At 43.9% G+C, this 16,996-nt stretch overlaps 1 non-coding gene across 1 annotated transcript; it reads right to left on the bottom strand.

Annotated features, from left to right (window-relative positions):
• Positions 1–534: 534 nt before the first annotated feature.
• Positions 535–606, bottom strand: trnaa-agc (transfer RNA alanine (anticodon AGC)). The gene has a single exon. It is a non-coding gene; the product is annotated as a tRNA-Ala (tRNA).
• Positions 607–16,996: the final 16,390 nt, after the last annotated feature.

Here is a 16,996-nt window from a genome sequence, read left to right as displayed (position 1 = left end):
TGTGGTGCCAGATGAGGAGACAACTTGAGTACAAAGTTGAAGAGGAGGGTTTTTGGAGGGGAGATGATTTTTGCAGTGTTCCAAGTCAATAAAATGTCATCATGTTTCAAAATGTCCTCACTAAGATGGTTATTAGTCCCTCATTCTCAGCTGCTACAGCCTTTAAAGAAAACCTTTGACTGGTGGATCTAACAAAGATCAGATGTTGTCTCCTCTGGAACATCAACAGCTTAACGTTGTGGGCAGGACTCCTACCTGAGCAGGGAGACCCCAATGGATTTCTAGTCCTGATAGGGAGAGGGAGCCTCCTGGGTCACGGAGTGGGGAACCTGATAGGGAGTGGGACGACCCGCCCATTGTGGGTGATTGACAGGGCAGGTTTGATCTATGTTTTCATTTTCAAAAGTAATTTTGAACATTTGTGGAAAGTTCGCCCACCTTGAACATGTAGAAGATGTCTTCTGATAGTGAATCGACTGTTGTCACATTTAAGGATCACTTGAGCTGATAAGATGAAGGCTACACAGGTCCAGCTGGAGATGCCGGGGATTGAACCCAGGGCCTCACACATGCTCAGCATGCGCTCTACCACTGAGCTACATCCCCTGTGGTAGAGTCACTGTTTAACTGGTGAATGAATTTCCAGTTGATTTTAGGAAACCTAGAAGTTCCTCAGGTGCCATCAATCTTAAGTCACTCCTTCACTTTGTGTGTGGTTCAAAGTCAGTGGTTTCATCAGAGCTCAACAACAGAACAAGCTGAAGTCTTCTGGAGAACGAGGGCACCGATCCCACCACCTCTCACATGCTAAGCTAGCGCTCTACCATTGAGCTCCTTCCTCTGCTCAGCAACATAACAGATAATGCAGGTTGACCTTCAGGCTGCTGGGAGGTCAACACCTGAAATATTTCCAGGATTCTGTCGTGTTGGTAGAAACAGTTTGAGGGAAGAAAACCCTCAAACATGATGATGTCATTATTGAAGGCTTTACTGCTCCAAACCTTTGCTTGTTCTTCTGTGGTTGTGAGAGGTTCTGAGTGATGCATGGAAACTGATGGTTTAGGCATCAGTTCAAAGTAGCAGGAGCTTAAGGGGACATTTCAGATTTGTTGAAGTTGAGTCCTACTGCCTTCTTGTTCATGATGATGGTGATGTCAGAGTTCTTGCTCAGAACGATCCATGCTGTTCCTCCTATTAGTTCTGGAAAGTTGGAGCAAAACGTCATGCAGGGTCACAAGGTCACGTGTTTTGTGTAATCAGCAGATTTAATCTATAGAGTGAGTGACGTGTGGTGTGTTTGTCAGGAGCTTAAAGACCAAAGTTGTTGATGCACAAGAGAAGTACACACGTCAAAGCTGCTTCATTTTAATGAGTGAAACTGAAAATTGAGAAGAGTGACAACAAAAATGGAGACAAGAAGTCTTCTTCAAAACACACACACACACACACACACTCACACACTCACATAGTCATATACGTGCAGTCAAATGCCAGTAAATTCTGAGTATTTTTGAATCCATTTTCATTTCATTCTTTTCTTTATGTTGCCCCCTGCTGGACAATAGGTTTAAGGTTAATGTGGAAAAAAAGCAGACAATAAATACGACTGAACTATTATTGAAATGCCGGCGACTTCATTCGATCTGAAAGTTCATTGTTGACCAAACAGACACTGATACAACAGGCTTAAAGTCTACCTCCATCGGCTAAAGATGCCCCTGGATCATAAAGCACAGCTCGACTGCTGGCTAACATGCAGGCGTGGGCCTATCACTGAAATCAGCAGTCATGAAAAACTGTGCTAGGCCTCCAGACCCAAGCTTGAAGAGGTTTGAAAACTGGACCCAGGAGAATTTTAACTGAAAACCCCTGCTCTGGAGGATCTGAGGGATGCATGACTGCCCTCTGTTGACCTGTTTAATACAGGAATATCTGAGAAGTACTGAGGACGGCAAAGGGTGCTGATTGGCCAGCAGCCCCACACAGGTCAAAGGTCACCCCCACGGCGGACCAGTTTATTATAATAGTCACGACACCATCCGTTACAGTTGGGTTGGGTTCAGGCTCTTCAGCGCTTCTTATTTTTCCGTGAGCTCCTCCAGCTGCTGGTCCGTCTCTCCCCTTTTCTTTCTCTTCTGCTTACTTTTTTGTTTCTTTGTTCTTTAACTTTAAACAGAACTTCTCCTCTCCCCCTTTTCACGGTCACAATACTGTTGACCTCCCGTGAGCCTTGAATCTCCATCCTGACCAGTGGAGAGAAACCACCTTGTGCCTGAGAAGAGCATCGCGGATCCCAGTGGGAGCCACGGTCGTTGAGATGGAGGCTTGGTAGGCCGTCCCCCCACCAGTTCGTTGGAGAGGTTCCGTACATTGATGGGAACAATCCAGCTGAGAACGTAAGCAGGTCCTGTTGGTTGTCGTGCTGTCACAGTAACAAAGACCAGTGCTGCATCTGTTCAGGCCTCAACTCCTGTCTCACTGCCAGCTCCACCTGACTCCTCAGACTCTGCTCAACCTCCATTCAGGAGTTTTCTTTGTTTGGAGGTCACTGACCCTTCATCCTGAACACCTTCTCACCTGCTACCTTTGCCGTCCACTTGAGTCTCAGATAAATCTTATGATTCATGTCTGATCCTCCATGTGCCTTCATTGCTTTACTGGTATTATTCCTCTGTCTTACGTGCTTCCTTGTTTGTATTCAATCCTCTTAAAATTCCAGGAAGTGTTTCAACTGGTTTTTATATTTGTATGTAAGCCTCTGACCCTCAAAGAACTCACTGACAAGCTGGAACCTGAGACTGAGCGTTTCTCATTGGACTCTAAATCACAACCAGCGGTGCCCTGAGTAACAACTGTGTTAGCATCCTAAAGCTACATCATCACCACCAGCTGATCAAGTCACTACTCTGTACACAAGTCACTGTAACCTAGCAAAGTTGAACCTAGAGGAAAAGTACAGTTGAAGCCAGATGCAAACAGATGTTGATGTTTACTCTGTAGTCCTGGCAGCAAGTGTCCTTGGAGACGTCACTCCAGACACTCGCAGAGCTGACAGAGATGGTTTGACACAACTCATGATGTTACTGCACTGCAACAGTAACGGACCATCGATGGCATCGCGGTGATGGAGGAGGACAAAGAATTCTGTCATCAAGTTTTGTTCATGTTTTGTAAATGTTCTTCTTGATCTCAGAATTTAGTGTTTGATGTCACAGTGCCAGAACGGACCAAACCTGCCTGTGTCAGAGGAAGCAGAATGACATCAGCATCAGGACATTCAGAGCCTTCAGAAACGTGGTGATGGTTTCACCAAAGAGGGACCAGTTCAGTAAATGTGGTCAGGCTTCTGAGAGTCTGGGTTCAAGATGGAGTTCGGGGTTTTAGCGACTCAGAAAAACTGTTTGTGGCTCAGAAAGCAGAGGAGGGCTGATGAAGAGACCTCACAATGAGTGTCATCAAGGAGGAGGAGGTAGTAGACATCACATGGGGGGGGTAGAGCAGCAAGAAGAGAGAGAGGAGGAACAACTTGATTGAATAAAACAAAGACAAACAATCAAAGAGAGTCAGAGCAGAGGGAGCGGCCCTGAGTCACAGTGAATGGTGGAGTTTGATGATCCATCATTCATCTCCTTTAAATGCTGTCAGGGAGGGAGAGCGGTCTGCTGGTGGTGGTGTTCATTCCTCAGTGGGAGCCTCTATAGTTGATGTTCTACTACCCTCTGGTGGTGAGGCAGTGGGGATGCAGGTGATCTGCTGGTCTGGTTGAACGTGAGTGGACAGAAATCTTGTTGAGGTGACTGGGAGTTCCTGACTGTGGTGAGCTGCCTTGCTCCTCCTCAGGTCTTCATGGTGGCTTTCTGCTGGACTGTTGTTGAAGGGAACATGGCATCCTATCATTTTCAGCTCTGACATCTGGACAGTGGACAGATGTGACATCATCATGGTCTCACTGCCTGCTTTGTTCATGGATCAATGGAATGTTGTGTTGGAACCTTTATTGTAGAACTGCTATGAGCTGAGAGCTCAGTGTTGTTGGAACAACGCAGCTCCACATGGGACTGATGTGATGAAGAGGTTTTTATTGAGCTGAAGCTGGAGAGCAACAATCAAAATGGAGCAGCAAACATAATGTCTGGTCTCTCTCTCTTCTCTTCCCCACCTCTCTGTCTCCTCTCCTCCCTCACCTCCATCTCTCTCCAGCCCTTTTTAGACAGAAAATGTGCCAAATTTGCCGTCTCGTCTGTGTGAAATGGAGGCGTAATATTCCTCTTTTTGAAAAGACACCCCTTGGTGGGCATCAACACTTGATGTGATGTGCAGCTCACACAACCTCAGTCATTGACAACGCAATGACTGAGGTTGGCAGAGCGGGGCAACAACAGACTCTTGAACTGAAACCCAGGATGGAAACCATCTCGGAGCAGTTGGCCGCTCTGCAAAGAGGAGAGTGATGTTGAAGACCAGAAATTTAACTTTACAATTTGGATTGGACTGAAAGAGAAGACAGATTGGAATGTGTGCTCCTCCGCCCAAACCCACAGCTTCCTTATCGGCTGCCCCATTGTTTATCCTCCAGGAGAACTCCTTCTTGTAGCCGACCTTGTAGTCTGGCTGCAGGCCTCACTCTCACTTGCCTCCATTGGGACAACGGACTGTTCAAGTTCAGCGTACATACACAACAAATGTATATGTGCTGTCGTTAATTCTGAAGTGTACCATTATTACGATTAAACTGTGCATTCAGGGAACATTAAAGTGGTTTCAATCGTATTCATCAGGTTGATTTCAGTTTGTAGACGTTAATGATAAATCTTCTATACAAACCAAAGTTAAACACGGTGTTCCTCAAGGTTCAGTGCTGGGGCCAATACTCTTCACTTTATGTATGCTTCCTTTAGGTCATATTATTGGGAAACAGTCCATAAATTTCCATTGTTACACAGATGATACTCAATTATATTTATCAATAAAGCTGGATGAAGGCCAGCAGTTGTCTAAAACTCCATGTATGAGTTCCATCTAGGCTGGACTTTTGTAATTCTTTATTATCAGGCTGCACCAACAAGTGATTAAAGACTTGACAGCTGCACATGTATTGACAGGAACCAGGAAGAGAAACCATCGTAACAATAACATACACTCATGTAAGATAGTCTGAAGACACTCAAAGATAATTCAGTGTTTGATCAGTGATCAATACGTCAATATAAAGATCAGTAAGTGGTACCAGGTGGATCTTTCCATGGTGACCTCAGAGAAAATAAGATCAGCCCTCTCACCGTCATATCCAATGATGGCTCCATTATGTCAGGTTAACTGAGTTCATTTCCTGCTGCATTATCTGAAAAACGCTTTCTAAAACCAGAACCTCCAAGTTGGGTCTGAACGACCATGATAAATTGCATTATCTACTCAGTTTGAGTCACACCAACACAGAATGGACAAAGGACATTTTTCTGTTGTGTTGTTTCATGTTTTCCTCATCTAGGAAGTTTTTGCAACTAATTCAGCAAGACAAATGTCTCTCAAGTGTGTGTTCTCCTCATGTGTCTTTTCAGACATCCTTTTTCTGAAAATCTTTTGCAACAAAATGCACAGGGGAATGGTTTCTCCCCAGTGTGCGTTTTCATGTGCTTTCCCAGATTTCCCTTTTGTGAGAATCTTTTGCCACAAAGTGCACAGGGAAATGGTTTCTCCCCAGTGTGCACGTTCAGGTGCCTTTTCAGATGTCCCTGTTCTGAGAATGTTTTGCCACACACTGAGCAGCCGAATGGTTTCTCTCCAGTATGTCTTCTCATATGTCTATTCAGACAACCCCTTTCTGAAAATCTTGTGCCGCAAACTGAGCAGGGGAATGGTTTCTCTCCAGTATGGGCTCTCCTAATGTGTCTTTTCAGACAATCCCTTTCTGAAAATCTTGTGCTGCAAACTGCGCATGGGAATGGTTTCTCTCCAGTATTGGCTCTCCTAATGTGTCTTTTCACACTTGACTTTTCTGCAAATGTGGTGCCACAAACTGAGCATGGGAATGGTTTCTCTCCAGTATGTGTTCTCTTCGTGTGTCTTTTTAGATATCCATTTTCTGAAAACCCTGTGCCGCAAACTGAGCAGGGGTATGGTTTTTCTCCAGTGTGTGTTTTCATGTGTACATCCAAATTCCTTCTGTAACTAAAACCTTTACTGCACTTTGAGCACCTAAAGGGACGCTCATCCTCACTGACTTCTGTCTCAGATTCAGAAGGACCAAAGGTCACGTTCCTGATGATCTCTGATTCTCTTCCAGTCTTTAGTTTTTGTTCTTTTGAGCTGCAATGACTCGCTTCCTGTCCTGGGCTCAATTTCTGAAGCATATTCCTCCTTGAGCCAAAGGGTTCCTTGTGCTCAGAAGTGGCCGTGTTATCAGGTCTGACCCAATCATCCTCACTGACTTCAGTCTCAGCTTCAGAAGAGTCTGACATCTGGTCTTCAGTCTGGGGTTGTACAAGTAGATCTGGATCTACCTTGCTGGCTGGTTCTGGTTCTGGTTCTGGTCTTCCACACTCTTCTCCATCAGCTTCTGTTTTCAGAGGATGAATTGGGTTGCTGCTCAGAGACTCTTCTTTCAAGTTCTCCTCAGTTAGACTCTGATGAAGATGTGGGAACTGAGGTTTCTCTTCGTCCCCTTCACTCTTAACAGGAACCAGAGTGAAGGGGAACGTGGTGATATCAGCCTCCTCCTGCCCTTGAAGCTGCCCTCCCTCCTCACTGGTCCACAGCTCCTCCCACTCCTCTTTAATGTGGGGGGGCTCTGGGTCCTGCAGCTCAGGGGGAACCTCTTCTTTAATCACCAGCAGCTGCTCCACATCTGCAGGACACAAACAGCAACATCAGAAATCTCTTCATTTGACTCTGAAACAGCGGAGCAACAGACAGAAACAGAAATCAACTCAATGAAAAGAGACGTCCTGCTACTGAGGACCAGTCAGCAAACTGGGAACAGAAACGCTGGCTTCAGATGCTTGGATCAACGTTGTGTCACCCAGGTCAAAGGTCATAGGTCCCCTCTGCTGAATGGTTTTGTCCATTCATGATCACATCTGCTAGTCAGAATGTTCATTTCTAGAATGAGACCCTGTAGGAGAATGAGAGTTCAGTCCCTAGAACCAGAGGGAACCTGTACTGATGCTAAACATGTCAGTCCACCCAAACACAGCAACATGCAGTCAGCCAAGGTCGAAGATTAGTTTATTAAAAATAATCAGGAAATGTCCCTTTCCTTTCCAGTAATTGAGGAAAACTCTGGCTGGGACAAAATTTGTAACGTGTAACCTATGAGATGTTTCTCCGTGTTTCTTAGTTTTGTTTTTTTCTTCCAAACAAATACAAAAAGCAGTAGAACTACGGCGGGAAGGACGCAGCCTGGAAACCAAACAGCGCCATCTACTTGTTGGTCAGGAAGCAGCCAAGATGGCGCCCAGCGTGTCCCGAGCCAGGTGAGGTTTTAAGGCTCCACCAACACCGAATAGCCGTCAACTACGAAACACTTCTACGTTGTTCCACTCCTGCTCAGACGGTCTGAGCACAATGACCCGGATTACGGACACAACCAGACCGGAGACACTTGCTGGCAGGACTGCGGTCTCTCGGTTCTCCTGGTCAGTGTGGGGGGACTCACCTGCTCTGTCCAGCCTGACTCGGGGCTTCAGCACGGCATCGAGCAGCAACCTCTGCCGGTGGTTCTCCCGCTCGTACTCCGCCACGGTTTCCTCCAGCAGAGCCACGATGTGCTCCGCGGCCGCCGCCAGCCGCTCGGTGAGCAGCGCTCTCAGCACCGGGACTCCAGCCGCTGAGTCTCCTTCTCCCAGCTGCAGCAGGAAGTCTTCAGCGGCGGCGAGGATCCGCTCCTGGACCGACACCCGCAGCAGCTGCGTGGCGCACATGTTGAGGTTCTACCGGCGCCACTCAGCCTTCAGGAGACAAAGACCGAGGCCTTCCGCTTCTTTTCTTCTTCTTCTTCTTCAAAACGAGCAGAGTCCAAGCTCTGTTCTCTGTGCCACTCCAGACTCGCTAACCTGGTAGCAGCGGTAGTGATGAGTGGAGTGATCCAGGATTTCGTTTTGAAAAACGGTTATCGATGACGTATTTAGTGACGTCCAAAGCCTCGCCGACCGGCAGTGACCACGTGACTGATTCAAGACCTGGTTCTCCGGCTTGGCGTGAGATTCTAAACCACGAAAGCCTGATTTATGCTTCTGCGTCGCGTCGACGCAAACCCCAACAAAATCCTGCCTCCGTGTCGCGTAAACGCGTGGTGACGTCAACGTCGAGGACTGTAATTGGTCCGCTCAGAACGTCATTTCCGGTTCAGTCGCAGCACAACAACACCGCCATTTTCAAAGTTTCTGTGGTGAAAGCGTCAAGAAAAAATGGACCAAGCCGAAGAAAGGATTATTGGCGGCACTACAAAGACTGACAAATGGCCAACAATTGTTGTCTGTGACCGGAAGAAAACCAAGGAATCCGACAAGAGCCCCGTAAACAATACAAAGACAAAGCCACACCCCCTAGCGGCTTGGCGGTGAATTGCAGAGCAACGCGTTCCCTCGACGCAGAATAAACCAGGCTTTCCAGTCTCACCTGTTTTACGCCCCCGTGCCAGATAAGGACCCCCATCGGGCTGTGCCACTCTGGAGGGAGCGCGTCTCACAGTCAGTCAGCGGAACCATGCGGATCCGGGCCGGAGCTGTGGGAAGGAGCGCCAATTGTATCGGGTTGTTGTTTTCTGGACTGCAGCAGAACAGGAGCAGCCGGGACTGGAATGTAGAAGTAGGTTATCTTGAAGTTGACTAAGTTATGGTGAACGATATTGTGGTTCAACACTTTAATGAGCTTTAAGGCAAACATATTTCATGAGGAAACAACGCCGGAATTGGACGGATTTCAGCGGCACACAACAACGTATCCGATACACCTCATTGGAAACCTGGTGGTCTAAGACTAAGAAACACCAGTCACCATGAAGAAAGGAACTTTTAGCTGAGTACTCATGTTCTTTTCTGCAGGTTGAATGTGGCATTTGTTGGACAGAAGCGTCTCATCTCAACAAAAGCACCTCTTCAGTGCTGAGGCATGATGGGGCCAGGCATGAGAATGAAGTCCCAGATCCACCAGGATGAACTCAGGTATACAGCCACTCTCCAACTGACTCACAGTTGCTTCATTGATCATTAATTCCTCTTCATTTCTTCTCTCCTTCATCTTTAACCATCCAGCTTCCAGGAAGCAGATGCTGGATGAGGCTCTGCCGAATTTCATCCTGAAGGACTGCCAGCCCCTCAGCACTGTTGAGAGGGAAGGGTTCAGGGAACTGGTTCAGGTCCTTGAGCCTCATATGTTTGCCAACCAGAAAGGTTTGTGTGGAAATGATCTAAAGCAGTCGTTGATATCTCCAGTTTATTTCATCTCTAATTTCAATGTATTGATTTACTCTGGGTGTCATTTTCAGACCATCAAACAAACGGTGGCCAAAAAGTACCAGGAGGAACGGGAAGGAGTGAAAAAGGAAGTCCAGCTGCCATGTGGACATCTGTGGACATGGAGGCTCCCTTGGCTCTGACCTGTCACTGCATTCGTGAGAATGAATGTGTTGGGAGTGCAAGACTTTCCACAAAGTCACCCTGCTGACAGTTTGGCCCCAGTCCAAAGAGGCCTGATGGAGGACTGGGCCATCACCAACAAAGTCAAGTGTCTTGTGAGCGACGCAGCACCAAACATGACAGCATCCACTAGACAGCTCCAAATTCACCACTCAGTCTGCACTGCACATCGTCTGAATCTAGGAGTCAGAAAATCCTGTGATCAGATCCCCACTTCCATCATCAGACACAAAGCCAGGAACACTGTCACATCCTTCAGATCAGCACTACAGCCAAGGAGAAGCTGGCTCAGGTGCAGCAACAGATGGGAGGGCCAACCCTGAAACTCATCAGTGAGGTGCCAACACGCTGGAACAGCACACACAGCTGTCAGGGCTGCATGATGAGAGGGAACCAGTGTGGGAACCTCTGGCCTCTCTAAGACAGATTTGACTCCACTGACAGCTGAGGAGTTCACCACCATAGGAGAAGCACTTCTAGTAAACAGAGGTCATTCTAGTAGCCTGGTCCCTCTGTGGTTGAGCTATAATTTTAGGAAATATGGTCATTATTCAATGGTGACATCTCTCTGCTGAATAATGTAGAACTGAACGGATCCACTGGACCTTCTTTTTACAAACAGCAGCATGCAGCAGCTGTCCTGAGTGGAAAACTGCACATTTCTGTTGGTGAGAGTTAATCAAGTGATGGACTTTGTCTCTCAACAGAAGCTGTGTGGAAAAACCCTGCAGCTACGAGCGCTTCAGATTCTGAGAGTGATTCTTCCGCCATTGGCTGGTTTAACCTGACGTCTGACCTTGGAGGTGGCCGAGAGGAGTGTGACATGGCTGCACAGGTAAATCAACTAAAGCAGTGTTAGTCTTTGGCAGCAGGCCAGGCCGACAAATGCTAATGTCTCTGACTGACTGACTGATGAAGTTGGACCATTGGTCAGCCACAATGATGCATGACCACAAATAGAGGCCTGGGTCTTGATGAAGCTCACATGACTGTCAGCATCATTTGGAGGATAGTAGCAACTCTCACCACATCACTGTAGCATCATTTCTTAGGTTCATAGCAACTCTCATTACATCACTGTCAGCATCATTTTCAGGTTTTTAGCAAGGATACTACATTACTGTCAGTATCCTTTTGAGGTTTTTAGCAACTCTCACTACATGACGGTCACCATCATTTTCAGGTTAGTAGCAACTCTCACGACATCACTGTAGCATCATTTCTTAGGTTAGTAGCAACTCTCATTACATCACTGTAGCATCATTTTTAGGTTCGTAGCAACTCTCACTATATTACTTTAGCATCATTTTGAGGATAGTAGCAACTCTCACAACATCACTGGAGCCTCATTTTTAGGTTACTAGCAACTCTCATTACATCACTGTAGCATCATTTTGAGGTTCGTAGAAACTCTCACGACATCACTGTCAGCATCATTTTAAGGTTAGTAGCAAGTCTCACTACATGACTGTCACCATTATTTTTAATTTCGTAGTAACTCTCACTACATTACTGTAGCATCATTTCTTAGGTTAGTAGCAACTCTCATTACATCAGTGGAGCCTCATTTTGAAATAAGTAGCAACTCTCATTACATTACTGTAGCATCATTTTGGAGGATAGTAGCAACTCTAACGACATCACTGTAAGCATCATTTTTAGGTTAGTAGCAACTCTCACGACATCACTCTAGCATCATTTTGAGGTCGGTAACAACTCTCACCACATCACTGGAGCATCATTTCTTAGGTACATAGCGACTTTCACAACATCACTTTAGCATCATTTTGAGATTAGTAGCAACTCTCACCACATCACTGTAGCATCATTTCTTAGGTTTGTAGCAACTCTCATTACATCACTGTAGCATCATTTTGAGGTTCGTAGAAACTCTCACGACATCACTTTCAGCATCATTTTGAGATTAGTAGCAACTCTCACCATATAACTTTAGCATCATTTTGAGGATAGTAGCAACTCTCACGACATTACTGGAGCCTCATTTTGAGGTTTTTAGCAACTATCACTACATCACTGTGGCATCATTTCTTAGGTTTGTCGCAACTCTCATTACATCACTGTAGCATCATTTTGAGGTTCAAAGAAACTCTCACGACATCACTGTCAGCATCATTTTAAGGTTAGCAGCAAGTCTCACTACATGACTGTCACCATCATTTTGAGGTTAGTAGCAACTCTCACCACATCACTGTAGAATCATTTCTTAGGTTAGTAGCAACTCTTATTACATCACTTTAGCATCATTTTGAGATTAGTAGCAACTCTCACCCCATCACTGTGGCATCATTTCTTAGGTTTTTAGAAACTCTCATTACATCACTGTAGCATCATTTTGAGGTTTTTAGCAACTCTCACGACATCACTGTCAGCATCATTTTAAGGTGAGTAGCAACTCTCACCACATCACTGTAGCATCATTTCTTAGATTAGTAGCAACTCTCACGACATCACTGCAGCATCATTTTGAGATTTTTAGCAACTCTCACGACATCACTGTAGCATCATTTGGAGGATAGTAGCAACTCTCACTACATGACTGTCAGCATCATTTTTAAAGGTTTTAAGCAACTCTTACTGCATCACTGGAGCATCATTTTGAGGTTTTTAGAAAACCGAATACATTACTGTAGCATCATTTTGAGGATCGTAGCAACTCCCACTACATCACTGTAGCATCATTTTGAGGTTTTTAGCAACCTAATACATTACTGTAGCATCATTTTGAGGATCGTAGCAACTCTCACTACATCACTGTAGAATCATTTTGAGGTTCGTAGCAACTCTCACCACATTACTTTAGCATCATTTTGAGGTTCGTAGCAACTCTCACCACATCACTGTCAGCATCATTTTGAGGTTTTTAGCAACTCTCACTACATGACTGTAGCATCATTTTTTAGGTTAGTAGCAACTCTCACCACATCACTGTCAGCATCATTTTAAGGTTAGCAGCAAGTCTCACTACATGACTGTCACCATCATTTTGAGGTTAGGAGCAACTCTCACCACATCACTGTAGAATCATTTCTTAGGTTAGTAGCAACTCTCATAACATCACTTTAGCATCATTTTGAGATTAGTAGCAACTCTCACTACATCACTGTAGAATCATTTTGAGGTTCGTAGTAACTCTCACCCCATCACTGTGGCATCATTTCTTAGGTTAGTAGCAACTCTCATTACATCACTGTCAGCATCATTTTGAGGTTTTTAGCAACTCTCACCACATCACTGTGGCATCATTTTAAGGTTTTAAGCAACTCTCACTGCATCACTGGAGCATCATTTTGAGATTTTTCGCAACTCTCACCACATCACTTTAGCATCATTTCTGAGATTAGAAGCAACTGTCACTACATCACTGCAGCATCATTTTGAGGTTTTTAGCAACTCTTCCTACATCACTGCAGCATCATTTTGAGGTTTTTAGCAACTCTTCCTACATCACTGTCACATCATTTTGAGATTTTTAGCAACTCTCACGACATCACTGTAGCATCATTTGGAGGATAGTAGCAACTCTCACGACATGACTGTCAGCATCATTTTTAAAGGTTTTAAGCAAGTCTTACTGCATCACTGGAGCATCATTTTGAGGTTTTTAGCAACCTAATACATTACTGTAGCATCATTTTGAGGATCGTAGCAACTCTCACAACATCACTGTAGAATCATTTTGAGGTTCGTAGCAACTCTCACCACATTACTTTAGCATCATTTTGAGGTTCGTAGCAACTCTCACCACATCACTGTAGCATCATTTCTTAAGTAAGTAGCAACTCTCATTACATCACTTTGGCATGATTTTGAAATTACTATCAACTCTTACCACATCACTGTAGCATCATTTTGAGGTTCTTAACAACTCTCACTACATTACTGTCAGCATCATTTTGAGGTTTTAAGCAACTCTTACTGCATCACTGGAGCATCATTTTGAGGTCCGTAGCAACTCTCACTACATCACTGTAGCGTCATTTGAGATTTTAAGCAACTCTCACTACATCACTGTAGCATCATTTTGAGATTTGAAGCAACTCTCACGACATCACTTTAGCATCATTTCTTAGATGAGTAGCAACTCTCACTGTATCACTGTAGCATCATTTTGAGGTTTTTAGCAACTCTCACTACATCACTGTAGCATCATTTTGAGGGTCGTAGCAACTCTCACTACATTACTGACAGCATCATTTTGATTTTTTTTTTCAACTCTCACCACATCACTTTAGCATCATTTTGAGTTTTTTAGCAACTCTTACCACATTACTGTCGCATCATTTGGAGGATAGTAGCAACTCTCACGACATCACTCTAGCATCATTTTGAGGTCGGTAAAAACTCTCACCACATCACTGGAGCATCATTTCTTAGGTACATAGCGACTTTCACAACATCACTTTTGCATCATTTTGAGATTAGTAGCAACTCTCACCACATCACTGTAGCATCATTTCTTAGGTTTGTAGCAACTCTCATTACATCACTGTAGCATCATTTTGAGGTTCGTAGAAACTCTCACGACATCACTTTCAGCATCATTTTGAGATTAGTAGCAACTCTCACCATATAACTTTAGCATCATTTTGAGGATAGTAGCAACTCTCACGACATTACTGGAGCCTCATTTTGAGGTTTTTAGCAACTATCACTACATCACTGTGGCATCATTTCTTAGGTTTGTCGCAACTCTCATTACATCACTGTAGCATCATTTTGAGGTTCAAAGAAACTCTCACGACATCACTGTCAGCATCATTTTAAGGTTAGCAGCAAGTCTCACTACATGACTGTCACCATCATTTTGAGGTTAGTCGCAACTCTCACCACATCACTGTAGCATCATTTCTTAGGTTAGTAGCAACTCTCATTACATCACTTTAGCATCATTTTGAGATTAGTAGCAACTCTCACCCCATCACTGTGGCATCATTTCTTAGGGTAGTAGCAACTCTCATTACATCACTGTCAGCATCATTTTGAGGTTTTTAGCAACTCTCACTACATGACTGTAGCATCATTTTTTAGGTTAATAGCAACTCTCACCACATCACTGTGGCATCATATTAAGGTTTTAAGAAACTCTTACTGCATCACTGGAGCATCATTTTGAGATTTGAAGCAACTCTCACCACATCACTTTACCATCATTTCTTAGATTAGTAGCAACTCTCACTACATCACTGCAGCATCATTTTGAGGTTTTTAGCAACTCTTCCTACATCACTGTAGCATCATTTTGAGGATAGTAGCAAATCTCACTTCATGACTGTCAGCATCATTTTGAGGTTCGTAGCAACTCTTACTACATCACTGGAGCATCATTTTGAGGTTCGTAGCAACTCTCATTACATCACTGTAGCATCATTTTGAGGTTCGTAGCAACTCTCACCACATCACTGTAGCATCATGTCTTAGGTTAGTAGCAACTCTCACTATATCACTTTAGCATCATTTTGAGATTTTTAGCAACTCTCACCACATCACTGTCGCATCATTTCTTAGGTACATAGCAACTGTCACAACATCACTTTAGCATCATTTTGAGATTAGTAGCAACTATCACTACATCACAGTGGCATCATTTCTTAGGTTTTTAGCAACTCTCATTACATCACTGTAGCATCATTTTGAGGTTCGAAGAAACTCTCACGACATCACTGTCAGCATCATTTTAAGATTAGTAGCAACTCTCACGACATCACTGTAGCATCATTTCTTAGGTTAGTAGCAACTCTCATTACATCACTGTAGCATCATTTTTAGGTTTGTAGCAACTCTCACTATATTACTTTAGCATCATTTTGAGGATAGTAGCAACTCTCACGACATCACTGGAGCCTCATTTTTAGGTTAGTAGCAACTCTCATTACATCACTGTAGCATCATTTTGAGGTTCGTAGAAACTCTCACGACATCACTGTCAGCATCATTTTAAGGTTAGTAGCAAGTCTCACTACATGACTGTCACCATCATTTTTCATAATGTAGTAACTCTCACTACATTACTGTAGCATCATTTCTTAGGTTAGTAGCAACTCTCATTACATTACTTTCGCGTCATTTTGAGATTAGTAGCAACTTGCACCACATCACTGTAGCATCATTTTCAGGTTTTTAGCAACTCTCACTACATCACTGTCAGCATCCTTTTGAGGTTTGTAGCAACTCTCACTTCATCACTTTCAGCATCATTTTGAGGATAGTAGCAACTCTCACTACATTACTGAAGCATCATTTTGGAGGATAGTAGCAACTCTAACGACATCACTGTAAGCATCATTTTTAGGTTAGTAGCAACTCTCACGACATCACTCTAGCATCATTTTGAGGTCGGTAAAAACTCTCACCACATCACTGGAGCATCATTTCTTAGGTACATAGCGACTTTCACAACATCACTTTAGCATCATTTTGAGATTAGTAGCAACTCTCACCACATCACTGTATCATCATTTCTTAGGTTTGTAGCAACTCTCATTACATCACTGTAGCATCATTTTGAGGTTCGTAGAAACTCTCACGACATCACTTTCAGCATCATTTTGAGATTAGTAGCAACTCTCACCATATAACTTTAGCATCATTTTGAGGATAGTAGCAACTCTCACGACATTACTGGAGCCTCATTTTGAGGTTTTTAGCAACTATCACTACATCACTGTGGCATCATTTCTTAGGTTTGTCGCAACTCTCATTACATCACTGTAGCATCATTTTGAGGTTCAAAGAAACTCTCACGACATCACTGTCAGCATCATTTTAAGGTTAGCAGCAAGTCTCACTACATGACTGTCACCATCATTTTGAGGTTAGTAGCAACTCTCACCACATCACTGTAGAATCATTTCTTAGGTTAGTAGCAACTCTTATTACATCACTTTAGCATCATTTTGAGATTAGTAGCAACTCTCACCCCATCACTGTGGCATCATTTCTTAGGTTTTTAGAAACTCTCATTACATCACTGTAGCATCATTTTGAGGTTTTTAGCAACTCTCACGACATCACTGTCAGCATCATTTTAAGGTGAGTAGCAACTCTCACCACATCACTGTAGCATCATTTCTTAGATTAGTAGCAACTCTCACGACATCACTGCAGCATCATTTTGAGATTTTTAGCAACTCTCACGACATCACTGTAGCATCATTTGGAGGATAGTAGCAACTCTCACTACATGACTGTCAGCATCATTTTTAAAGGTTTTAAGCAACTCTTACTGCATCACTGGAGCATCATTTTGAGGTTTTTAGAAAACCGAATACATTACTGTAGCATCATTTTGAGGATCGTAGCAACTCCCACTACATCACTGTAGCATCATTTTGAGGTTTTTA

The sequence above is a fragment of the Aulostomus chinensis genome, chromosome 1 (assembly GCF_037954235.1).
Source record: "Aulostomus chinensis isolate RoL2024-O1b breed Wild chromosome 1, RoL_Achi_v1.0, whole genome shotgun sequence".
Taxonomy (NCBI): domain Eukaryota; kingdom Metazoa; phylum Chordata; class Actinopteri; order Syngnathiformes; family Aulostomidae; genus Aulostomus; species Aulostomus chinensis.
This window is presented reverse-complemented; position numbering and strand designations above follow the sequence as displayed.